Source organism: Ambystoma mexicanum, chromosome 12, assembly GCF_040938575.1.
Source record: "Ambystoma mexicanum isolate Mex_15411 chromosome 12, UKY_AmexF1_1, whole genome shotgun sequence".
Lineage (NCBI taxonomy): Eukaryota > Metazoa > Chordata > Amphibia > Caudata > Ambystomatidae > Ambystoma > Ambystoma mexicanum.
Window position 1 is genome coordinate 594785776 of NC_090936.1, and position 25348 is coordinate 594811123.

A 25348-nucleotide genomic window follows, 5' to 3' on the forward strand; every position below is an offset into this window, starting at 1 on the left:
GGAAAAAGAAACAAAGTTGCTACATCCGGGGAAAGGAAGCAGAACTGCAGACGAGCACAGAGAAGCAACTGAAGTGCGAGCAGTGCTCGTGGTTACATGCAAGCAAAAAGGCGGAGCAGAAGTCGAGTGACGCCGCTGCCGAACCCTCAATTGTGAAAATCAAAGATGGTGTTGAGTAAACCAAGAAGGAGTAATTTAAGTGAACTGTTAATCCAATCCAGAAGAAGCGCCAAGTTGATTTGGAGTTGTGTTGAACTTTGAAATGCTGAGTATACGTTGGCAATTTGAAGTCTTGGGGAAGGAAACCCTGAGACTTGATGAACTGCAATGCTGTCTTGAGGATCCTTTTCTTTGGAACTGTGTTGCCTTGAACGTAGGCAACCTCAAGGATTTGTGGAACTGTTTTGAACTTGAGAAAGGTAATAGCAAGACTTTTGTGGAACTTTCTTGCACTTGGAGAAGGGGAGCTGAAAAGGAAGCTAGGAGCTGGAAGAAGCTCAGAACTTTGTGTTGATCACCATTTCTTTTATTGTTGACATCCCTACACATTGTTTAGATTTAGTGGTGAGGGGAAGGATAGGTTTTGGACACAGACTTTGAAGTTGGACTTTGACTCGTTTTCCTTGGTTTCGTTCAGGAAGGGCAAGTTGGTCCTTATACCATCCTGACATTTGAGTTGATCTTTTTTTTTTTTTTACTTTGAATCTGTTGTCTTACTTCATGATGCCTTCACAAAGCTTGCATAACCTATGCAATTTGAGGAATTCTAAACCAGTCCTTGTTTTAACTTTGTATTCTGGGACTTGCAGTCCTGGGTCTATGAGGAAATCCAAGACTAGAAGTCCCAGAATGCAGAGTTAAAACCAGGACTGGATTAACATCTCACCAATGGAATGGGGCATTTTTGCATGAATAATGGAGCATGAGAAATTGTGTGAGGCAATTGAAAATGTAGTTTTGCCATGATCTAAAAGACTCAAGTGTGCTTATTAAAAGAATGCAGTTACAATGTTTTTGTCATCTCTGGCCTTGATGTCAGCATGACATGGTTGTTATATTTTTGTGCAACAGGATTGTTCATTGTGATGAGAAAAGGCACTACTACTTTTTTCCTTTTCAGGGTTCGTGGTTTACTTCCTTCTGCCACCTAGCCTGAAAGGTTTTCATCTTCTCAATGTCTCTACACTTTTCTTTTACTACACTCCCAGCATTCATAAGGCTGCATTGTAAATTTCCTTGTAGTTAACTTGCGCTCCTATACCAAGTTTGCAATATTTCTTCTCAGTATCTGTTTTTGCACCACACTTCTCAGAATGCAATTCTTTTTGGCATGCTTACTTTGCAAGGTTTCTTATTCTAAATCTCCTTGTTATTCACTTTTCATTTGTTCGTCCTTGACACTACTACAGTTATGATTTGGTGCAGTATAAAAACATATTAACATAACATTATGAACATGCGCTTTTCCAAATTGCCACCCACTATATTGGAGTACTCTTTTCTTTAGATTTTCCTCTTGGTGTGTCAACACTGTTTAAAACAGTGTGGCATTCCATCATGTAACTGTTTGCCTTTTCTTTTTAATGCTTTCTCGGGCAGTGTCCCTAATCGATCACATATCGAACATGGCCTTCATACCTTCAGTGCCTCCTTTCTTCATAATGCTAGTTACCCTCCTATCCAGGAAGAGTTATTTTAATCAGCATGCAACAGTTTCTTCATACCTTTATAACCTCAGCATTTCCTCTGGTCGTATCACAACCTTGTGTTAATCGATATGTCATTCTGACTCGCAGTACAGCGGTAGCCACTTTAGACCTCACGAAGGTCTACTGGCAGGTTCCCCTAGCTGAACCTGCCAAGCACAACACAAAGACCCCCACCCCCTTGACTCCACCCCAAGGGATTATTTTAAATGTTTCTACCCTTTGGGCTGGATGCGTTTCCTGCCACTTTCCGATCACATATGGATATGGTTCAAAGACTCTCGAACCTCTTTGCAAGACCATTTCTCATGCTTGTTAATCTGCTTAGTCACATGCTGGTCATATGGTCCGACATCCAGTGGTAACCGTGGAGTATTGCATCTTATCTTTCATGGATCGAAAGGGCACGTCGGCATAGGTGTCTGTAACGCTATCCCTGACGTGTAGTGTACTCAAAATCCCTCACGCGCCGAGGTCCCACAGATTGTTTTTTTCCGCCCAGATTACTGGTTGCCCTAATGCGGAGCTCTTACATAGAGATAGCGTTATTGTCATACTTATCGACTTTGTCGTTATTCCGGTTAAGTCACTTCGACGGGTGAATCCTGTACGACGCCTACGACTGCTGAGGACTTTCAACACCTGTTGATCTGCCCGGCGCTGCCGTTCACGTTGCCGGGCCTTCTGAACGTTCTATACAGTAGGGAGAATGGGTTCGGGGTGGCCATATTCTTTACAAGTATGCCTTTCCTCTTTCACCCTCTTTGCTCCCTGGGTTTTGTCATCGCTATACCTGTCTTTTGCTATGGAAAAGACGCCATTTAGATTTTGCCCCTCGTGTAGCGCCAAATATCTGTGGAAAGACGAGCACTCTCGATTCAACAATTGTCTTCCCCTCGACCACAACGAGGTGGGTTGCGTGGCCTGTAAACACCTGCACACCAAGATGCTTAAGGAGCACTGCTTGAAGTGGTGGGCAGCCTACGGCATGTCGCAGGCCGTATGTTCTTCCCTCTGTAACCGCAAAAAGTGATGGGGAGACTAGCGATGACCAGGCCTCCGTGTCGGAAGCCATTGACCTAACAGCGTCCCCAACCCCACCAGGCCTGACGCGAGTCACCCTATGGGGGAACACACCCGGCGACATGGGCGCACACAATCATAACACCAAACGCACAACCCAAGGTTCTGCTTTGGCGATACCGTCAAAGCGTGCCAAAGTGCCAACGGACCCGTCAAAAACTTAGACGGGATCCACTGATCTTTACGATCGGCAGCCTTCCCTGCAACCGCAGCCGCTGTCTGCGACTGGGCAATCTAAAACAAAGGGCGCTAGCACTAAAACACATGCGGCTGTCGAAACTCTCCAGATGGACGCGCAGACACCGCTTAAGGGCCCAGTGGCGTTGAAATCCACCGCTCAGCCTCCGGTTCAACCGGCACATTGCCCCGTTTCCCCGAGCATCAGCGATACCATCGCAAGAATTGCCTCGGCACTTAAACTGAAGGAACAGTCAGAGGCGGCGAAGCACAAAGAACGGCCTAGAGACGCCCTGAAAGACACGACACAGTGCCCCAAACCCCACAAGGACTACGCTGAGAGTCCTGTGCCTTTGTCAGGCACATTAGGCGACACATCTTAACATCAAAGGGAAGATGAACCCTTTCCTTCCCTGGATCCCTCTGGTTCATCCTCATGGACCAGGGAGACATTTGAGGGCTGTATTGCCAGATTAGAGAGATGTCTCTTATTCTGAAAAGCTTGCTCCCAAGAGACCTCGGGAAGACCTTCCTTCTAAGCCTGTATCCAAGTTTAAAAGCACCTTGGAGGATCCACATGAGGAGTATACCTGTGTTCTCACAGATGACGTCCTTATGGACACATGATCAGGATGAGGATGCCACCTTTCTGGAAAACTACAATGTGGATGACCAGGCAGATCTTATGGACAACTGGGAAGACAGCTGTCGGGTTGATGCTCAACATTGCACATCCCCTACTCCCACCCAGGACCCCCGATGCTCTGTGCATGGATTCTCCACACCACCCCACTCCGGCCCACCAAGCCTCCCCAGTGGATGATTAGATGGCGTTTAATGCCATCTTGAAGAAGGCGCCTGACCATTTTCAGATCGCCACTCAAGAAGCTTTGCCAGATTCTGATTTTGTGGAGGATCTACTCAAGGAAAAACCTCCGACCAGCCAGGTCATCCCTTTGTTGAACTCCATCAAGAGGAGATTGGCACCTTCCTAGTTGACGCCAGCCCAAACCAGGACGGTGAACCCTAGGGCAGAGAAGTTGTTCTCCCACCGACCCTGCCCACATAAAGGGCCATGCCACTCCAGATTCTTTAGTGATTACCACTAATAGAAAATGAGCTGGTGTTCCCCAGTCTACAAGAGAGGCACCACCCGATAAGGAGTCCAAGAGACTGTATGCGCTTGGAAAGAGGGTCACAACTGCTGTTGCGTTTTCCACCTGAATAGTCAATAACACAACGCTGTTGGCCAGCTATGCAGACGTCCAGTGGAACCTGCTGCAAGAAGGCCTTCAGGAAGTGCCAGAACCTACACGCACCAAGTTGCTCGCCATTGTTTTGGAAGGCAAGGAAGTCAACCAGAATGTGCTCAAGAACACTCTGGATGCTGCCGAGACAGCGGGAAGAACCTTGGCACAAGGTACCTTGCACAAGCGTCATGCATGGCTGAGGAACTCCGGTTTCAAGCCGGAGACCCAAGCACCCTTCATAAACAAACCCGTTGAGGAGACCAAACTGTTTGGCAAGGCAATGGACGATGCACTTGAAACAGCCAAGAAAGAACAAGAGACGCAAGTCCCTTCAGCAGAATACCCAGAAACCCTCTCCTCAGAGGGAGCGGCTCCCGCCGGTCCTTTCGTGGGCAATCTCGTTTTCCCCAGAACCAGTATAATGCAGGAAACGACTGGAAATCGGGACACGGGTCTAATACCTCCACCACTTATCCACCCAGAGGACAGTGGTGTGGAAAAGGTAGAGATTGAGGTTCCAACCCCAGAGTGCCCCAGCCTCTGGTCAGAAATGACCTTCAGATCCAGGTCACCCCCAATGCTACCCCGGTCGGGGGGGCGTATAACATCTTTCCTTACTGCATGGGAGTGGATAACAGACCAGTGGGTACTCATAGAATTTGCCCAACAGCCCCAATTCAGACCACCAAAATCAAGTCGCCCAATGCTGAACCACCTGCAGATCCTACTGCTAGAGGTGGAGACCCTTCTAGGAAAGGATGCCATAGAAGTCATCCCTATTCTACAGGTAAACAAGGATATTTATTCAGTGTACTTCCTTGTACCCAAAAAGGTTCTCGCCATGTGCTAGACTTGCGCCCAGCAAACAAGTTTGTCAAACCTCAGAAGTTTTGTATGGTCACTTTACGGGAAGTAATCCCACTGTTGAAACGGGATTACATGGCAACACTGGACATGAAAGATGCATACTTTCATATTTCAATGTTGCCAGCGCACAGAAAATACCTAAGGTTCATGATGGAGGACAAGCAATATCAGTTCAAGGTACTCCCCTTCGGCATTGCCTCGGCACCAAGGGCGTATTCAAAGGTACTGTCAGCAGCGGCAGCACACCTGCGCAGACTCTCCGTTCCGCTTTACCCCTACCTCGACGACTGGCTCATAACAGGGTGGAGTCCTACGAAACATGCCTATTGAACACTCAGAAGACAATAGACCTCTTATTCAGTATGGGATATCAACAAAGAAGAAATCCAGCCTAGGCCCCAGTCAAGTCAAACAGTTTCTAGGGGCTCTAATTCAAAGGAAAGACCGCCTCGTCTTCCCCTCCGAGATTGTTCAAAACATGCTGTTTGTATTTGTATTTATTTATTTATAAAGCGCAGCCAGGCCCTGGGGCATACGGGCGCATACGTTAGATCTGGTTACAGTTACAATTAAAAGCAGTCAACAAAGGGTTATGTTACAGTTACAGGTATGTACATACTAGTGTTGCAAGTGCATACATAATCAAAGATGTCGTACATACATAGTCTAAGATAAGTACATTAATTACAAAAGTGTGCAGTCAGCAGTCAATCCTGCTAGGAACAGGAGGTTAGGCTGTCATAGAGTCCATATTGTGAAGCCAACACTTTGTGTTGTGTTTGAATAGGTTAAATGAAGGTTCTGCTCGCAAAAGCGCAGGGATTGTGTTCCATAATTTAGAAGCTTGTACAGGGAAGCTAGCTCCTCCCGAGTTATGAAGTTTGAATCTCGGTATGGACATAGTGTTAGCTTGTGCTGCTCTGAGTGGTCTTGAGGAGGTGTGAGGCGTAAGTTGGTTGGTAAGGTATGCTGGTACCAGGTTGGCTCTGGCTTTGTGTGTAAGGGCCAGAGTTTTGAGGGCTATTCTGTGCTCGACTGGAAGCCAGCGTAGTTTGCGTCTGGTTTCAGAGATGTGCGCCTTTTTGGGAATGTTGAGGGCGGCCCTGATGGCATTATTTTGGATTACTTGAAGTTTGTTGATATTTTTGTGGCTAGTGCCTAAGTAAAGGGCATTACAATAGTCTATTTTGGATAGGACTAATGCTCTAGCAAGAGTAATGCAATTGGGTGAGGAGATAAACGGCTTACATGCAGTGATCATCTTACAGGTGTAAGCAGCTGATGATGCTACTGCATTAGTTTGTTTGGAGAAGGATAAGGTAGCATCGATGTAGATACCAAGGGTTTTGGTATTATTTGACACGGGGATGAGATTGCCATCTACGGTGAAGGATTTGAATGCATGATTAAGATTTTTGAGTTTGGCGTGGGTGCCAAGGATGATCAGCTCAGTTTTTTCGTCATTGAGGCAAAGACCATGATGTGCCATCCATGCTTGAATTACTGAGTATATTTCATTAAGGGTTTTGCTGTCTGTTTCATAGTTGCCCGAGATAGGAATGAGTATCTGGGTGTCATCCGCGTAATTAGTATATGTGACACCCAGATAGTCAAGGATATCAAAGAGGGGCTTTGTGAATACATTATAAAGTGTCGGGGACACACAAGAGCCTTGCGGGACTCCACAGGTTACTGGCGAGGGTTCAGCAGAATCAGTGGGAGAGAAGACCCTCATGGTTCTGTTCGCCAAGAAGGAACTGATCCAAGCTGTGGCTGTGGCTGTGTCTGAGAAGTGTGCTGCAGTTTTCAAGTGGTGACAGAGTGTTTGGTGGTTGACCAGGTCGAAAGCTGCTGACAGGTCAAGCAGTAAGAGGAGTGCCAGTTTGCCATTGTCTTTCAGGATTTGGATCTGGGTCGTGAGATCTATTAAAGCAGTTTCCGTACTGTGTCTAGGTCGGAAACCTGATTGCCTAAGTCCTAAGAGATTGTTTGATTCTAAGTAGGCCTGTATTTGTAAGTAGGCTGCTCTGTCCAGTATTTTTAATAAGAAAGGTACAGTCTTTATCGGCCTATAGTTAGACGGGTTGGCTGGGTCAAGTGTAGGTTTTTTGAGGAGTGGTATGACCCACGCGTCTTTTAGGTTATCGGGTACTACTCCAGATTTGAAGGATGCATTGATGAGGTTGGTGATGAATGGTGCTAGATCGTGCGCGGCGCCTTTGATGGTCGGGGCAGGGCAGGCATCACCTTGGCAATTTGAGGGTTTGAGTTTCCTGATGATGTTTTCTACTTCCCAAGTTGAGAGGGGTGAGAAGCTGAAAGGTTTACAAGTTGACTTAAAGGTAGGTGATTTGTTAGGTAATTGTTTGTAGTCCGGGTCAGCTAGTAGTAGGGATTTTTTTGCATTGATTTTAGATTGTAGGCGAACTATTTTATCTAATAAGGCCTTCAGAATATTACTACACCATAGTGCGTCAGTAACACATTTGTCTATAGGGGCAATGGGGGATTCTAATTCTTTCAGAATCTTAAAAAGTTCTTTTGTGTTGGATTCCGCTTGTGTAATCCTTTTGTTATAGGTGTCTTTTTTAGCAAGAAGGATGGCTTCTTTGTAACTGGAGGAGGCTAGGGCTAGCTCAGTCTTATTGGATGCTGTGGGATGTTTTTTCCAATGTGCCTCAGCGGTTCTCTTGGTTTTGCGTAATTCTCTTAACTGCGGAGTGAACCAGGTGTTAAGGTGACGCTGTGGTTTAGGTTTCTGCAATTTTAGAGGGACGATGGTGTTCAGTGCTTTGAGTATAGCCTGGTTGTAGATATCAACTAAAACTGTGGGGTCATCTGAGTCAATATTGTTCAAGATGGGGAGTAATAGAGGTAGGAGTTTGTCAGGAGTAATGTCTTTCTTATTTCTCGTGCTGGTGGCTGGGGCGATGATAGGTGCCAGGTGTGGTGTGTTGGCTTTGATCAAAAAGGTTATTTTATGATGATCAGACCACATGCATGGGTCATTAGATAGGAGGTCAATAGAGCAGTTGAGGTGAGTGAGCCAGTCAAGTGTTCTGCCTTTGATATGAGTGGGCTCGTGAATAATGTGCGTATGACCCAAGTCAGATAAGGTGCTGGCTAAGTCATGGGCGTTAGTGTTCTTAGGGTCGTTAAAACCGAGATTAAAATCCCCAAGTAAGATGGTTTGAGAATTAGGTTTGGTATCTGAGGTTATGAGTGATGCAATGTCCTCTATGAAAGAAGAGATGGGACCTGGTGGTCGGTAAATAAGGTCATAGTTGCCGTGTGGTTAGGTGATATAGGTAGCTTGATGGACAAGGATTCAGCAGAGGGGATTTGAGTGTCCTGGATGACTCTAATGTCGAAGGTATTTCTGAATATGAAGGCGAGTCCACCTCCCTTCGTGAGAGGTGTTTCTGTCGCATCTAATGATAGCATAATCATTCGGTATGGCAAGGGCCAGAGATGGACCGGAGGCAGCATTAAGCCAGGTTTCCGTGACTGCAAGGAGATCAAGTTTTTCATAAGTTATAAAATCAGCGATGTCGAGAGCATGGGCAGGAAGAGACCTGGCATTCACCAAGGCTGCTTTAATAAGTTTGTCTTTTTGGGGAAATTTTTCTGGTGGTATAGGTAGGTCATGCGGGAGGATATGGGCTAGCTTGTCTGGGTCAATGGCCGAATTGGCAAGGTTGTGGTCAATATGCGAATGTTTCATACAACGGACTCTTAATCTAGAATTTCTAGTTAGAATGCTAGGGTGGTGAGAGCATGGAAAGGTAGGTAGGCTAGTTCTAGAATTCAATCTAGTGTTTCTAATAGCGATAGTACAAGGTTGGTTAGGAGTTGGTCTAGTAGCAAAGTGGCGTATCCAAAGTGCTGGATCATCCAGGTACGGGTTTGCATGTGTCATGGTGCTAGGCCACGAGGTGAGGGTGGTGGTTGCCATACGTGTGCTAGTGTATGTATCCTGATTAGAGTGTGGGTTGGGTTGACTAGTCCAGTGTCTAGTGTAGATATATAGTAGGTGGATGAAAGTAGTTAGGCACCAATACATGATGTGAGTAGTGTTGCTAGTTTGCAAGTGTGGTCTATTAGCGACCATAAGGCACAGCACAAATCAATCAAGTGTGGTCTGTAGGCGACCATAGGGCACAACACAACAATCAAATGTTGTATGTAGGCGACCATAAGGCACAACACAACAATCAAATGTGGTCCAAGGCGACCATAAGGCACAACACAACAATCAAATGTGGTCTGTGGGCGACCATAAGGCGCAACACAACAATCAAATGTGGTCTAAGGCACAACACAAATCAGTCAAGTGTGGTCTCTAGGCGACCATAAGGCATAATACAATCAGGTGTGGTCTGTGGGCGACCAGAGGCACGACACAAATCAACTGGCATTTTCAAACAGGTACATCAGGGCACTAGGCCACCTAAATTCGAAAATCCACAAGAAGGCTTAATTAGCATTTTTCCCAGACAGTACTCATTGCTTATGAAGATCCATGTATAGCAGGATTAGAGTACAGTATGTAGACATCGGTACTGTGCAAGATAGGGTTCACTTAGCAGGTAAGTTAGAAGTGAGTGAGATGCCGTTTATCACTTCGGTGGCAGGGCAAGTCACTATGGCATCGAGCACGTAATAGGTGACTGTGCCGAGTGACTCCCGCAGGTGATGGGGGGGCAGGCGCCCCAGCGGGTGGCGGGAATACCAATAAGGTGTTGATAGGGTCAAATGGTGCAGCAAAAGATAAAAAATGCCAGGTTGGGCAAGATGATAGGCACTGTAAACGGTCAAAGTGCATTGGGCAATACCCAGAGGAGGGGACTAGTTCTGAGTTTCTTACCGCTAGACTGTTGGGTAGCAAGGAGGGATCAGGGTAGTTGTGTCCAAACAAGCAGAAGTCCTGGCCCTTGGCACTATCGGCACTGGACAGGCTCAGGACAGGAAGGAGCCTTTGTGTTTCCAGCCTTCATGTTGGAGGCCGGCTCGGAGCCTGCCGGCTCGTAATTGGTGCAGAAAAGGCACCGGATAGCCATTCAGGAGTTGGCTGCACACAAGGAGGAAGGAGGTGCAGCTCGGATTTCTCGGGCGGCCATCTTCGAAATGGCTAGTCTCCTCGTGTTGTTTAATGGAGAATGCACGCACGTTAGGCTGCTGAGTGTGGTCCCAGCTAGTATGGGGCTTTGCACGCAATTATTGGGCAAGGCAGTTTACAATACTGCAATTGTGGTGCATTGCGCCGAAAAATGCAAACAAATAAAAGCGATTTCTTTTTTGCAGGAAATTCGATGTAGTAAGCCCAGGGGCCTACCTTAGTGGTCGTTAGTAGATGCAGGGGCCATGGACCAATGCTCCTGCAGTGTAAGGAGCTCCTGCTCCTGTGATAGAGGCACGATTCTGTAGATCAGGCTCAGGACAGGAAGGAGCCTTTGTGTTTCCAGCCTTCGTGTTGGAGGCCGGCTCGGAGCCTGCCGGCTCGTAGTTGGTGCAGAAAAGGCACCGGATAGCCAATCAGGAGTTGGCTGCACACAAGGAGGAAGGAGGTGCAGCTCGGATTTCTCGGTCCCTGTTTCAGATCCCTCAGTATTTAGCAAGTAAGGAAGTGACGGTACGCAAAGCCATGCGACTGTTAAGAATGATGGCGTCCTGTATTTACTTAGTTCCTCACGCGCGTCTGCGCATGCGTCCCATGCAAGAGTGGCTCAACAGCCTGTGGTGTCAGGCCAGCGGACAATGGGAAGATCTGGTAGTTGTCTCCCCAGCCCTCGTTCTCTCTCTGCAGTGGTGGTCGAGGGAAAACCTCTTGAAGGGAAAACCTTCACCACCCCTGCATTAGAAGCCACTCTCACGACCGACGCATCTCTCACGGGGTGGGCGCTCACCTGCTACAGCAGACGGCGCACAGCGTGTGGTCCCCACAAGTAGCGTCCGACCACATAAATCTGTTGAGCTATTGGCGGTATTCAAAGCACTGGAAGCCTTTCAGAAACAGCTACAGGGGAAGACGGTCCTTATCTTGACTGACAGAGCACCACAGCCATGTACTACCTGAACAAACAAGGGGGCGCACACTCTCCAGGTCTATCCAAGCTTTCCCAAAACAAGCATCAGAAGACATGTATTACTCACCGTAATAGCATTAACGAACACAAAGTTCTTGTTCTATTAACATGTTGGGTGATAGCTTCACCCCTGGGTCCCCCTCTTCTGGGCGCTGACCACTCACATATAGCGTTCAACAATTTATCAAAAACAGTTCCTTTCTTAATGAACTTTGGGTGGTGACGTTCCACCCCTGGATCTCCCTTGGTCGGGCTCAGATTTCAATTGACAAGGGGGGCAGTTTGCTTCCCCTGGTCTTGGAATGCTTCTCGCTTTTACAAATCTTAAACAGTTCTTCGGGCTTCGCCCCCGTTTGTCAGCATCACTCTTCCGGGTTCACTCCCGCCAACTTTTGGTTGTCTGCTTCCTTCTGCCAAGTTCACTCTTGTTGACTTAACCAACAATTCCTCATCAGACTTTTAGATTCCACCCCTTTTCATTAGCATCCCTCGTCCGGGTTTACTCTAGCTAATTTCCACAAAACATAGTTCATGTAATATTTTTCAACATGCGGGATTCACTTCCCTTCACTTTTAACAGTTATCTGTCGGTCAAAGACTTTCAACGGTACTGTTACGCTCACCTGGTCTATGCGGAGGCTTTGAGGCACGGTTGCAGCCCTCCCAGGAGTTAGATCACCCCTGTCAGGTCTTTCCCTCTGCGGATAAGCTATGAGTGGCAGCAATTGGTGACTCTGCTCCTGCATGGATATGAGAAAATGTGAGTGTGCTGATCGGTGACTATTGTACCTCTCAAACCCTTCTACCCAAGGTGAGATTTCTGTGAGCATGTACTGGCCCATATGGCTCACCTGTTAATTATTGATGGTAAGCTCTCCATCCTGCTACTTCTGGCAGGGGCGCTTGCGATGATGGGATCTAGTACCTTCACTGATCCCCGGGTAAGTAATAGTCCAGTCCAGCTGCAACTATGCTTCCCCTCTTGTCTCTTTCCCTTTCTGTTTTGTCTTTGCCTCTTCTTCTTGTTTTTTGTCTTGGTATTATTGCTCTCAATATTGCTGTTAAATCCTGAATAACGTTTTCTCTTCTGTTTTCTTCTCAATAGATGGAAATGTGGGCAAAAAGCAGCTGTGGAGGCGCGGAACACGGCCAGGAGGAAGATGGATGAAACCGCAATGTCCGACAACAGGTGAGTGATGGTTTAAGGCAAAGCGCGAGGTTCGGTGGAAGCGCAACCTTAAACTGTCTTTAAATGTCTAACCTTGCCTTTCGTTTTACTTGCAGGTGCTGCTGTCGCTGACGAAGCGCGTTGTGCTGCGGTGCCAAGATGAAGATTTCAGCGTCACAGAAAATTTGAAGATGAGCTGTGGTGCCAGGATGAAGATGTCAGCGTTCCGAAAAATGTGAAGAAGAATGTCAGGATCAACGAACACGCGCACAGGTGAGAGCAGATTTCCCCAGGTGGTAAGTATGAAAGCAGGAAGCAGGATTTCCAAAGGTACGTTTAATCCCAGGCAGCAGTAAGCGTTACGCTGCATGGAAGTGCAGAATAACGCAAAGCGTCTGCCTCAGGGATCGGAGCAGCTTATAAAGCTGCGTTCGTGGGCATGCCCTCTAGGCCTAGCTTGCCTGCCACACCCTGCCACTCCTAGATAGTCAGCATGTGCAAGGCTACCCAGTAGCAGCAGCAGCAGACACACCCAAGAGTACACATTGGGCTGCTTTAGTGATGGAAGTTCCATGTTAAATGCACCTTGCACCCGAAATGAGGTGTTATGTCCAAATAAAAGCATTCTTGTCCAAAATAGTGTTCTTACTTACTTTTATTCATGAGCCTGGCGCCGAAGGCGCCAGGACGGTGTCCATCCGGGCCCCCTGTGTATGTGGCCCTTTAATATTTGCGGCCTTGGCCCGATGACCATGACAGCACTCCCCCTCAAGGCCCCTCTCAAGGGTGGTCCGTCTCCCGGGCCTGGTTTGGTGGGATTATTGCGATGGAACTGCCCCATTAAACGTGGAGCATGGACGTGTTCACTGGGTTCCAATGTTCGGTCTTGAGGTCCATAACCTTTCTAGTCTGTAAGGTAGTACAATTTGGACCGAACCACCTTGGAGTCCAGGATGGATTTAACTTCATACTCGGGTTCCCCATCAAGTAATTCGGGCTCTGGTGGAGGGCTAATCCGTGTATTTGATTTCATTGGTTTGAGGAGAAAGACATGAATACTGCGTGAATCTTCATATGCAATGGTAACTCCAATTTCATGGTGGCAGGATTGATTATTGTTTTGATAGTATAGGGGCCCAAATATCTGGGGCGGAAGGCTCTTGGTCCTTTCAACGGTTTGTATCTCGATGCTAACCAGACTTTATCCCCAATCTGGTAATCGGGAGCTTCTTTTCGGTGCCGATCAGCAAACAGTTTTGTCTTTCTTTAGCCTTAGTCAAATGTTCTGTCGCTTCCTCAAGAACCTGAGTGATGGTTTTATGCAAGGTTTTTATTGCTGGCATTTCCAAAGTATCGAGTGGATCAAACACTGATGTCCGCGGATGTCTTCCGTGCACAGTATAGAATGGAGTTCGTCCAGTTTTTGTGTGAACAGAGTTGTTATATGCTTACTCGGCTACCCAGAGTATGTTTTTCCAGGAGTCCTCGGATGCTGTAACATACACCTTAAATACTGCTCTAGCATCTGATTAGTTCTTTGGGTTTGCCCATCAGTTTGAGGGTGATGGCTTGTGGACAACCGGAGGTCAATTCTGGCAATTGTACAACACTTTCTCCAAAAGGCGGAAACAAATTGAGTTCCACAATCCGATATTAATATTGATGGGAATCCATGCAACTGGACAATTTGTTCTAAAAACACAGTAGCGAGAGTCGATACAGTTGGGAGCCCTTTCAGAGGGATGAAATGGGCCATTTTGGAGAATAAATCCACAATGACTAAGATGGTTTTGTAACCATTGCAGGGAGGAAGATCCGTGATAAAGTCCATTGACAGAGTATGCCAAGGTGCTGGCTGTACCATCAAGGGACGTAGTAAGCCATCAGGCTTTTGTTTCTGAGACTTGTCTTGTGCACAGACACCACAGGTTTCAATGAACTGGGCAGTGTCTTTTCTCCTAGTTGGCCACCAGTAGTTTTGCTTTCTTAGCCTGGATATATAAGCGTCCTTGAAAATATGGTAGTTTGTTTTCGATGGTGTACCAATCTCCCTTTAAAAGCCATTCCTGTTGGTTTGATTGATTCATCTGGGATTGCAAACTGGTTTTTAAGTCCTCTAGAGACGTGGTGGCGGCGGTCTTGGTTTGGATTTGTTCTTCGGGAATGATGGCCACAGGATCGGATGTTGTAAAAGCCTCTTTTTCTTCACTCATGCGTGATGGTGCGTCTGCCTTTCCATTCTGTTCTCCAGGTCTATGGGTGATGATAAAGTCGTATTCTGCTAAAAAGAGAGCCCAACGAAGTTGACGGAGTATTTGTGCTTTTGCAGTCTTCAAGTATTTTAAGTTACAGTGGTCCGTGATGACGGTGACTGTGTGTCTTGCTCCATGAAGATAATGTCTCCATGCCTTGAATGCTGCTTTAATCGCCAGTAATTCCTTATCTGTGATCGCGTAGTTCAATTCGGGGGCAGGAAACGTGCGGGACCAGGATGTAACTGTCCTGTTTCCGGGTCCCGTTGGGACAATACCGCTCCCATTGCTACTTTTGAAGCATCGGTTTCAACCACGTATGGCAGGTCTGGTCGAGGGTGTTGAAGAACTGGTGTTGTGGTAAATGCTAGTTTCAGCTTCCGAAAGGCTTCTTCAGCTTCTGTGGACCAATGGAATTTCTTGTTCTTTCTCAGCAGGGAAGTAATTGGGTGTACGATTTGTGAGAACCCTGGTATAAATAGACGATAGAAATGAGTGAATCCGAGCACTCTCCTTTCGTGAATGTTGGTGAGGGCCATTGGAGGATTGCGTCCTATGTACGCCCTGTGGGCCCTGTGGTGTGAGCATGAAACCGAGAAACTCTACTTCGGTCACATGGAAGAAAATGTTTTCCAGCTTGGCATACAACTGGTGTTGTCGAAGCTTCTCTAGGACTGCCCGGACATGACCAACATGTTCTTCCTTGGAATTTGAGTAGATGAGAATGTCTCTATGTAGACCAGTGCGCAAACGTCCAGAAGTTCACGGAGCACGTCATTCATAAAGAATTGGAACGCCGCAGGGGCGTTGCATAATCCGAAGGGCCTGACCTGGTATTCGAAGAGGCCATACTTTGTGCGTAAGGCGGTCTTCCACTCTCCTTTTTTGACTCACAAGATGGTAGGCCCCTCGTAAATCCAGATTTGTGTGAATCTGAGCATGTTACCCCTTTCCACTTATACCAGAACTCCTGGATCGGGTGAATCGTTTTTTTACTGTAATCTGATTGATTGCTCTGTAGTCAATACAGGTTCTTAAATCCCCCTCCTTTTTAGGCACGAAGAAGAGGGGCGAAGAAGCAGGGGACTTGGATGGACGGATAAAACCGTTTGTCAGATACTGATCCAGGTAAGTTCTAAGATGTTGGTTTTCCTGCTCTTAGAGCGTAAATCTGGCTGCGGGGAATTTGGGCTCCGGGTACGAGGTATATTTGGTAATCGTAGGGTCTGTGTGAGGGCAAAACATTGGCTTGCTCTTTTTGGAAGACATCCTGGTAATCCAGGTATTCAAGTGGTAAAGAGCCAGTGAGGCCCAGCACGATTTCTTTCTTTGGTTTCAGGTTGACGACGTCTTTGTTGTAACGGGTGTCGGCACAGTCTTGAGGAAAGGTCAGAACTCGTTTTCGCCAGTCGATCCTAGGATTATGGGTCTCCAGCCAAGGCATTCCCAATATCATCTGGAACTGAGCAGCACCGATGAGATCGAAGGTAATGTCCTCTCGATGCCCGTCCTGCAACAGAAGCTTGACTTTTTTGGTGTATTGTCACCGGGCTGGATGATAGCTGAGAACCATCCACTGCAGTGACGTTTTCCGATTTCTGGTTTTGTTGGAGGGGAAGGCATCTTCGGGTTGCTAGATCTTGGTCAATGTAGTTTCACACAGCTTAGCCAGATCTTGGTCAATGTAGTTTCCCACAGCTCCACTGTCAGTGTACGCCTCCAAGGCATGTACCTTTGACGGTTGCTTATGATTCACCAAAAGTACCGGAAGGACTAGATGTGAGGTCTGCACAGATTCCTTTTTCTCGCTCGACAAGTGCCCCCCAACGCTTGCCAGGCATTGGAGTTTCCCGACTCCTGTACTTATTCTTTGTTATTTTTATCCGTTACTCCAACTGTTTTCTTGGGTGGTTTTACCGGGCATTCATGAAGGAAGTGACCAGCTTTACCACAATATAAGCAGAGCTGTTGCTGCCTTCTTTTCTCTTTCCACCTTGGTAAGAGGACTCCGTTAACCACAGATTTGCATTGGTTCCAACTGTTCGTGTGGTTTGGTCTGGTTCTCACGGGGTCGCACATAAACTGACCTTCCCTCTGTTCTGGCTCGATCCATTTTCCTATTCTGCAACCTATGATCGAGTTACACTGTCAGGTCTATGTAGTCCGCACGCCCCTCAGGTGGTTTCACAACTTGAGCCAACACATCCTTAAGTTCTCCATGTAGCCCTCGATAAAAGAGCATAGTTCTCTTTTCTTCTGGCCAGTTGGTCTGGGTTATGAGACTTGAAGGTGGCAATGTAGGTTAATAGATCTTGATTTCCCGTCCGAGTGACAACAATTTGTTGTCCAGAGCTTGTCCTTGAGTATGTCGGGCAAACAATTTCTCCATCTCATGCTGAAAATCCCCAAAGTTCCAAAGCAAAGAATCATCTTGAGTTATCAATGGTATTGACCAGTCCGCTGTGTTGCCTCCTAGATATGAGAGTACAAATGCAACTTTGGCTTGATCGTTAGGAAAGGCTCCTGGTCTGCATAAGAAATGAAGGCGACATTGGTTCATGAATATGGTGAACTTGTTTGGATTGCCGGCAAAGCGTTCGGGCAGGGCTAGAGGCACTGCTCCTGGAAGGACCACCTGAACCAGTGTTGATTGCTGTGGCGTGGAAGAATGGGAAATCCCCCGCAAGGGATCCTGCCATGCTTGTGCCTGTAGCATCTGTCTTGCAAAGTTGTCAGTTCTTTCTCGAGTTACAATAAGATCCCTCCTTAATGCACTAATTTCCTCCCTTGAAGCATGTACTTCAGCCTGTAATTCCGCTAGTAATTGGGCCAATTGGTCTGTCTCTGAAGTTTCCATAACGCCCAGGCAGAGAGTCATAGAGGCTTTGCGTTCTGTTACGCTGACCTGGTCTCTGCGGAGGCCTTGGGGCACAGTTGCAGCCCTCCCAGGAGTTTGATCACCCCCGTCGGGTCTTTCCCTCTGCAGATAAGCTGTGAGCAGCGGCACATGGTGACTCTGCTCCTGTGTGGATATGAGAAAACATGAGTGCGCTGATCGGTGACTATTGTACCTCTCAAACCCTTCTACCCAAGGTGCGATTTCTGTGGGCATGTACCGGCCCATAGGGTTCACCTGTTAATTATTGATGATAAACTCTTTGTCGTGCTACTTCTGGCAGGGGCGCTTGTCGATGGGATCTAGTTCCTTCACTGATCCCTGGTAAGTAATAGACCAGTCCAGCTGCGACTATGCTTCCCCTCTTGTCTCTTTCCCTTTCTGTTTTCTCTTTGCCTCTTCTCATTTTCTGTCTTGGTATTATTGCTCTCAATATTGCTGTTAATTCCTGAATAACGTTTTCTCTTCTGTTTTCTTCCCAAAAGATGGAAATGCGGCCCAAAAGCAGCTGTGGAGGCGCGGAACTCGGCCAGGAGGAAGATGGATGAAACCGCAATGTCCGACAACAGGTGAGTGATGGTTTAAGGCAAAGCGCGAGGTTCGGTGGAAGCGTGACCTTAAACTGAATGTCTTTTAAATGTCTAACCTTGCCTTTCGTTTTACTTGCAGGTGCTGCTGTCGCTGACGAAGCACGTCGTGCTGCGGTGCCAAGATGAAGATTTGAAGATGAGCTGCGGTGCCAGGATGAAGATGTCAGCGTACCGGGAGATTTGAAGGAGGTCAGGATCAACGAAGACGCGCACAGGTGAGAGCAGATTCCCCAGGTGCTAAGTATGAAAGCAGGATTTCCAAAGGTAAGTTTAATCCCAGGCGGCGGTGAGCGTTGCACTGCATGGAAGTGCAGAATAACGCGAAGCGTCTGCCTCCGGGATCGAAGCAGCTTATATAGCTGCGATCGTGGGCACGCCCACTAGGCCTGGCTTGCCTGCCACTCCTAGAGTCGGCACGAGCAAGGCAACCCGGTAGCAGCAGCAGCCACACCCAAGAGTACACGTGGGGCTGCTTTTAGTGATGGATGTTCCCATGTTAAATGCACCTTGCACCCGAAATGAGGTGTTATGTCCAAATAAAAGCATTCTTATCCAAAGTAAAGTGTTCTTGCTTACTTTTATTCATGAGCCTGGCGCCAAAGGCGCCAGGACTGTGTCCATCCGGGCCCCCTGTGTATGTGGCCCTTTAATGTTTGCGTCCTTGGCCCAATGACCATGACGGGTGCAGAGGATTTTACGAGACCTCTGTAGGACCACTTTTACCCTTCTTCACCTCTTCGCAAGGCCTTCTGGTTACGGTGGTCTTTTAACGTTGGGTAATCGTCCAGAGATTCTTGGGTGAGCACCCACGTGGTGCCGGACTCCTCCACTGCTGGTTTTCCCCCTTCCAAAATGTTAACATTTCTTTGTTTGTTGAAAGCTCACTTTTTGTTCAACACAGTTCCGTTTCTTATTGGTTCTCCCCTCGACTCACCAGCTGTGATGAACCGCTTGGCTTTCCTTCTCCCTGGAGTCAAGGTTGGTACTGTCTCCCCTCGGCTTGGCAATCGGCAGAGGAGGGTCTTGCATACCATAGACCTCTACTACAATACACGTTGGCTATTGTTACAGGGCTTATCGTTCACTCTGCGGAGGCTTCACGGGCCTTTGTCGGAAAGGACAAGTTCGACTCTCCCCTTGCCACCGTCTTTTTTCCTCTTGAGCTGCCGTGCTGAGTTAGCTCTGACCTCGTTGCATCTGCCTTAATCGTACTGTGCTGTTGTGCTCCATCTTTTATCCCTAAGGGAAAGGGCTGTCAGGTGTGTGTGATTTATTGGGACATGTCAGTTAAACGGCTCTGGTGTTAGTCTATCTTTAGAGTTGTGTGAAAGTGTTCACACAGAAAAAGGTGGGGGGCTGTATCGATATGATATGGCATTTATAATGCGTCTATACACCAGTGTTTCAAGGCACGATGAGGCAAGGGAGGGGAAACGGATGGAAGACCAAAACAACGATCCTACTAGGCCAGGTGACATTGAGATCGTGCAAGTGCATGGGGAGAGGGGAAGAGGAAAAGTGCAGGGGGCAGTGCAGTACATATGGAAACTTTAAAATAAATAAGACAATAAATGATAAAGTGCGGCCAGCTGGTGGCAAGTGCAAGGGTAAATGCAGACATCAGGTGTCAAGTGCTAGTAGGGGCTGTAGGGATGCAGAAACGGTCCCTGAGTGCAAGGGTTGCCAGGGGGGCAGTGCAGGTGTGTAACTGGCAGGGTGGGGGGGGAGCCAGGGCCCGAGATCAGAGGGGGTAGCCAGGTAACAAATGCAGTTTCAGATTCAACCAGGAGATCAGCAGGGGAGAGGAGGAGAGAAAGCAGAAGTAAAGAGGTAGGTCTTGAGGTGCTTCCGGAGATGGTTCTCCAAGTTTCATGGAGGCAGGGAGGCTGTTCCAGAGGGAGGCCCCAGCAGAAGAAAGAGATCTACCACCAACTTGCTGCTTGGAGAAGCAACTGACCCTGAGGGAGTTGGAGGCGTATGAGCAAAGAGCTCGAGAAGGAAGATATTTAGGAAGAGGGAGTTGAAGGTATTGAGGTCCTAGGCCCCAGAAGGCCTTATGAACAATGCAGAGGGTTTTGAACCTAATCCTCGCCGCCACTGGGAGCCAGTGCAGCGATTGCAGTCCTGGAGAGATGCGATCCCTGGGCTTGAGGCCAAGTTTTGGATGAGTTGCAGAGGGCGGAGAGTGGAGGCAGGAAGATTTAGAAAGAGGCTGTTGCAGTAGTCCAGCCTAGAAAGAACCAGAGCTCTGGAGACAGTGAGCTTCTGGGGGAAGGAGAGGAAAGGAAGAATACCTCTGAGGAGGCACAGCTGTTAGTGTGACTTTTTAGAGACCGCAGAGATGTGAGGAGTGAAAAAGTGTGGAGTCGAAGATGACCCCAGAGGTATTTAGTTTCACAGGTGGGAGCAGGAAGAGGGTCGAGAGAGGCCGGCCAGAGAGTGACGGGAAAGTAGGGAACAGGTGTGCCGATGAGGAGAATCTGTCTTACTGGCATTGAGACGGAGATCATTGGCTTCACACCACTCCTGGACGGCCGGCAGTCAGTCGGAGATGAGAGAAGAAGTGGCCGAGTGGAGCCTGAAAATGAGTTGAGTGTCATCCGCATAGCACTGAAAGTTGGGGCAGAGAGCAGTAATGCGGTGGTCAAGAAGTGGCAGGTATTGGTTGAACAGCAAGGGAGAGAGGTTCGACCCCTGGGGAACGTCATAGATAGAGATAGAGGAGAGGAAGAACCCACCCAAGTTAGACCTGGGAGAGTCGATTGGAGAGGAAGGAAGTCAGCCAAGCCAGGACCTGATCAGTGATACCCAGGTTATCACAGAGACGGATGGACAGGATGGCAAGGCAGAAGAGATCAAGTAAGATAAGGACACAAGGGGTGTTGGAAGTTGGAGAGCAGGTCTGCACGGATGTTCAGGAGAGCAGTTTCTGTGTTACTGGGAGCTGTGAAGCCAGACAGATGGTCATGGAGACAACCAACAGATTTAGAGTGAAGATTAAGCCGGGAGATGGCCAGCTTTACCAGGAGGTTTCCTAGGAACGGAGTGATGGCGATTGGACGATAGTTAGCCGGGCAGGAAGGGTCGGCAGAGGGTTTCTTAAGAAGTGTGCACAAGGGAGTGCTTCAGGGGGGAGGGGAAGACTGCAGTGGCGAAGGAGTGGTTGCAGAAATCAGCCAGAGCAGGAGCCAGGGGATTTGAGAATATCCTACGTGGTAGGATGGGGAAAAGGTATTAGAAAAAGGGGGATATCGCGTCTTGCCCGTTGGTCTCCCACTCCCCAAGGACCGCCCATCCAGGTGATCCTCACTCACTGGTCCACCCCCATGAACTGGATCCAATACCGATGGCCGTGTTCTGGCCACCTGGTTGACCGATTCCCCGGGGACCGGCCAGGGAGACAGCTTCAGGTTTCTCACAGTGGACACCCAAACACCTAGTATCGTACTCCGGTCACACTGGAGCGACTGTTCGGCTTGAGGTAAGTTAAACCTTGAGCCCCACAGTACCTTAGAGTGGTTGAAGAAAACGCAGCTGGATTATTTCCTGTGTAGCAGCAACAGACCTGGTCCCCCGATTCCTCAGTCAAGGATTTCTTTGGTCTCCCACATGGCAACTTTTTATCCGCTCCAACAGTGAATGGTTGCCGCCTGGTCGATCGTTCTCGATTCTGCAGTCCTGCACCCTGGTGAGGGGACTTGGATGAGTGAGGTCGTGTCACTGGAGGTCCAACTCGAGGTCCAACTGGAGTTCACCAAAGTTCTGGGAGGATTTGGTCACGCAAAGACGTTGCACTGCAAATGTGTCGGAGGTCCCCTGGCATTCGCAGTTTGCAGCCCTCGAAGGTTCCAGCAACACGGGATGGCCCGATCTGCAGTTCGTCTCATGGCTGATTGGTCCCACCAGCCAAAGGGATGGCGTTGTTCTCTTTGGAGCTTTTTAATAAATTTCGATTTTATACAAATATTTAAAAAACGGGGTCAGGACAGCAGTGGTCGCTTCACGGTTAATGGAAGGCTCTGCAGGCATCTCTGGTCGACTTCAGCTTTGGATCTTCTGTTCCAGTGGTCAACTTACCTTCTGCCTCAGGAACCTCACCTTTTATTCGGTTTTCCCATTCACTCCTCTGCAATCTCTCCTTGCAGTTTACAGAAAGGGGCGGGTGGCTGTCCAATTGGGACAGCCAGCGCCCAGTGGGAACCGGTTCCATTCAGGCACAGCAGACAAAGGACCGGTGAGTTTTGGGCTCCTCCCATGCTTCCTGCCCTCTGACACAATGGAGCCTTGGCGGGCTACACAAGGGGTTCCCACTGTTAGAGAGATTTATCATTTCATGCTTCATCCCTTCTCCTAATGAGACCCCCAGCATATTTTGCTGCACTTCTGGACCTTTTTCTTTCTTTCCTGAGTGAATGAGCCTCCTTCCACTCAATTCTTATTTACGCTGACTTTTGGATCTCTTTTGTTTTTTACCTTTACTATGGAATCTGTTTTCTTTCATATTTCTTTAAACACATCTGTGTGTAACTTTTGCAGCACACAGCTCCTTATGGTCAGTGTTGCTGGGAACCCTTTGGGTTCTCTTTTGAGATTTTTCTTTATCCTTACTAACTACAGTACTTAAGGATGGAGGGATGCTTTATATCCCTCCCAAAACTTTATAATGTGAGACATTAGTACACATTACCTTATGTGGAGTACTAAGGGATACCTAACGATCCCCCCCGTTCTCTCTGCTCCTGTGACTTTTTAGTCAGACAACCCTATAGTTATGGCTGGTGGCAGTGGGCGTGTTCTACTATTATGCTATTTATTACTGCAGACTGTATTCACAGCCTCGGATGTGCACAATAGGGTCACGTATGTTCTAGCATGGTGGCGCCTTTCTTTTTTCACCATTTCTATTGTGGTTGGTCTTTGTTAGCCCTTCTATCATTCTGGGAGGGGGGTGGTCTGAAGTGTGTTTGCCTTTGGGGGGGAACGCTTGAGTGTCCCCGCCTAGACTCCAGTGTGTCTGAGCAGGCAGGAAGTGGGGGAGGAGTTATTCACTCCCCTTTGTCTGCCGGAGTACCTGAATTGAACCAGTGCCCAATGAGGGGGTCAGGGGGGGATTGGGGGCGGGGGTGGGCTTGCTGTGACACGCCCCTTTCTGTAAACTGTAGGGAGAGATTGGGAAAACCGAATAAAAGGTGAGGTTCCTGAGGCAAAAGGCAAGTCGACCACTGGAACAGAAGATTCGAAGCTGAAGACAGCCAGAGACGCTTGCAGACGCTTTGCATCACTGTGAAGTGCCCACTGTTGCCCCAACCACGTTTTTCATTCAACAGAGGACCTCCGAAGAGGACGGCTCCTGCCCTTTGGCAGGTAGGACCAACCAGCCCTGAGACAAACTGCATTTTAAGCCATCTCCTGAGGTGCTGTGCCTTTCCAGAGCTGCTGACTGTGAATACCCGGAGACCACTGACCTATGTGCAGTGCAACGTCTTTGATCGGGCAAATTCATCCAAGTCTTTGCTGAGATGCAGGTGAACCTCCAGAGACCCGACTCATCCAAGTCCCCTCACCAGAGTGCAGTTTTCTGGAATCGAAGAAGATCGACTGGGTGAATACTGTCCTTTGTTGGTGCTGAGAAACAGGCGCCAGAACCACACACTGACCAGGGAGAATGAAGAAATCTGTGCCAAGGGTCCCCCCTCTCTCTCTCTCTCTCTCTCTCTCTCTCTCTCTCTCTCTCTCTCTCTCTCTCTCTCTCTCGAGACTGCTGCTGAGACATCCCATTCAGCGTCCTTCCTTTTGTCACCAGACAGAGGAATCGGGAGACTGGTTCCGTCGCTGCTGCTCAGAGGAGAATCCAGCAACAAGCATTTCTTCTAACCTAAGGTACAGAGGGGGTGAAAGGTATTGCTTAACTTGAACCAAGAAGTCTCTCCAGAGTGACGGCAGTGTGTGGCGAGGTGCCCAGGGTTTCCACTCTACCTCTGACCCAAGCTGCCAGCTTGCTTCCCTTTTAGTTATTCCTTTTGCAGGCAGGGTCTCCATCATTAACTGTACAAGTATCTTCTACTTAAGACTAAAAGTATCCTGAGGAACTGTTGCTATTTCTTAAGACTTTGAATCCACCCCAAACTGGCTTTTTCGTATAGTTGGGGATTGGACTGTAAAAGCGTTAGTTTGCCATGAAAGTTTCTCTAGAGCTTTAAGTTATAATACTGTATGACTAACCAACCTTTGTCCTTCCTACAAGACTTTATCATATGTTATTTTGCTAACTAAATGCAATTACGTTATATCTTTGTCTTAACAAGAGTGTACAGATAATACGGTAGAACTGTAGTGGCAAACTCTGACATTTGTACCGTGAGCAACTACCACTGAAACAGCAGTGGCCTTTGAAAAGTGTATTTAAGTATTCCTAAGTGTGTTGGTTAATTGAACCAAGTATTTTACTACCTTCCTTGTGTAAGTATAATGTATATATTTTAATATAGCATTTAAGTGTTCGTGTTTCTTTGGACTATTGTATTTACTGGGTTCAGTGTACTTGCCTAAAGCTCACATCTCCCTCCTATGGTAATCCTGACTGCTCTGCCACTCTACCAAGGTTCCTTGAGTAGTACAGACTTATACTAGGAGTTGGGGACCTGCATGCCAAGGGATAGTTCTATGAAGTCTTGCCTCAAGTGGTAACTCCCATAGCACGTGCCAAAGGCAAAATGCACATTCAGACCGCCGCCTCCCATAATGGTAGAAGAAGGGCAAACAAAGGACAACCATACAAGAAATGGCAAAAGAAGAAAGGACCCACAATGTTAGAACACAGGTAACCCTTTTGTGCAGAACTAGGCCTGGGAATACAGCCTCCGGTAGAAAATAAGACAAACGTTGGTAGAACACGTCCACTGCAACCAGCTATAACTATAGGGTTGTCTCTGTGAACAAAAAGTCACAGGAGCAGAGAGAAGGGAGATGCTAGTTATCCCCTTAGCACTCCACATAAGGTGGGGTGTGCCAATAAAGTTTTAGGAAGGATACAAAGTATCCCTTTTCCTTAAGAACAGTAGTTCGTAGGGAAAATACAAGAATATAAAAAGGAGAAGCCAAAGGGCCCCCCAGCTACACTGCACAGAGACTGCTGTGTGCTGCAAAAGTGTAACACCGATGCATTTAAGAGATATGGAGAATAGCAAGACTCCATGAAAATAGGTAAAACATAAAGAACAGAGTTCCCATGGTTAGAGCATGTAAAAATGAATGAGGGGTTATAAAGAATGTC

The 25348-nt window shown here is 47.7% G+C and overlaps 1 protein-coding gene across 3 annotated transcripts in view; it reads left to right on the plus strand.

Moving 5' to 3' along the window:
- AIP (aryl hydrocarbon receptor interacting protein) overlaps positions 1-25348 on the plus strand; it is a 321509-nt gene that overhangs the window by 278713 nt on the left and 17448 nt on the right. The gene's annotated exons all lie outside the window — the stretch shown is intronic.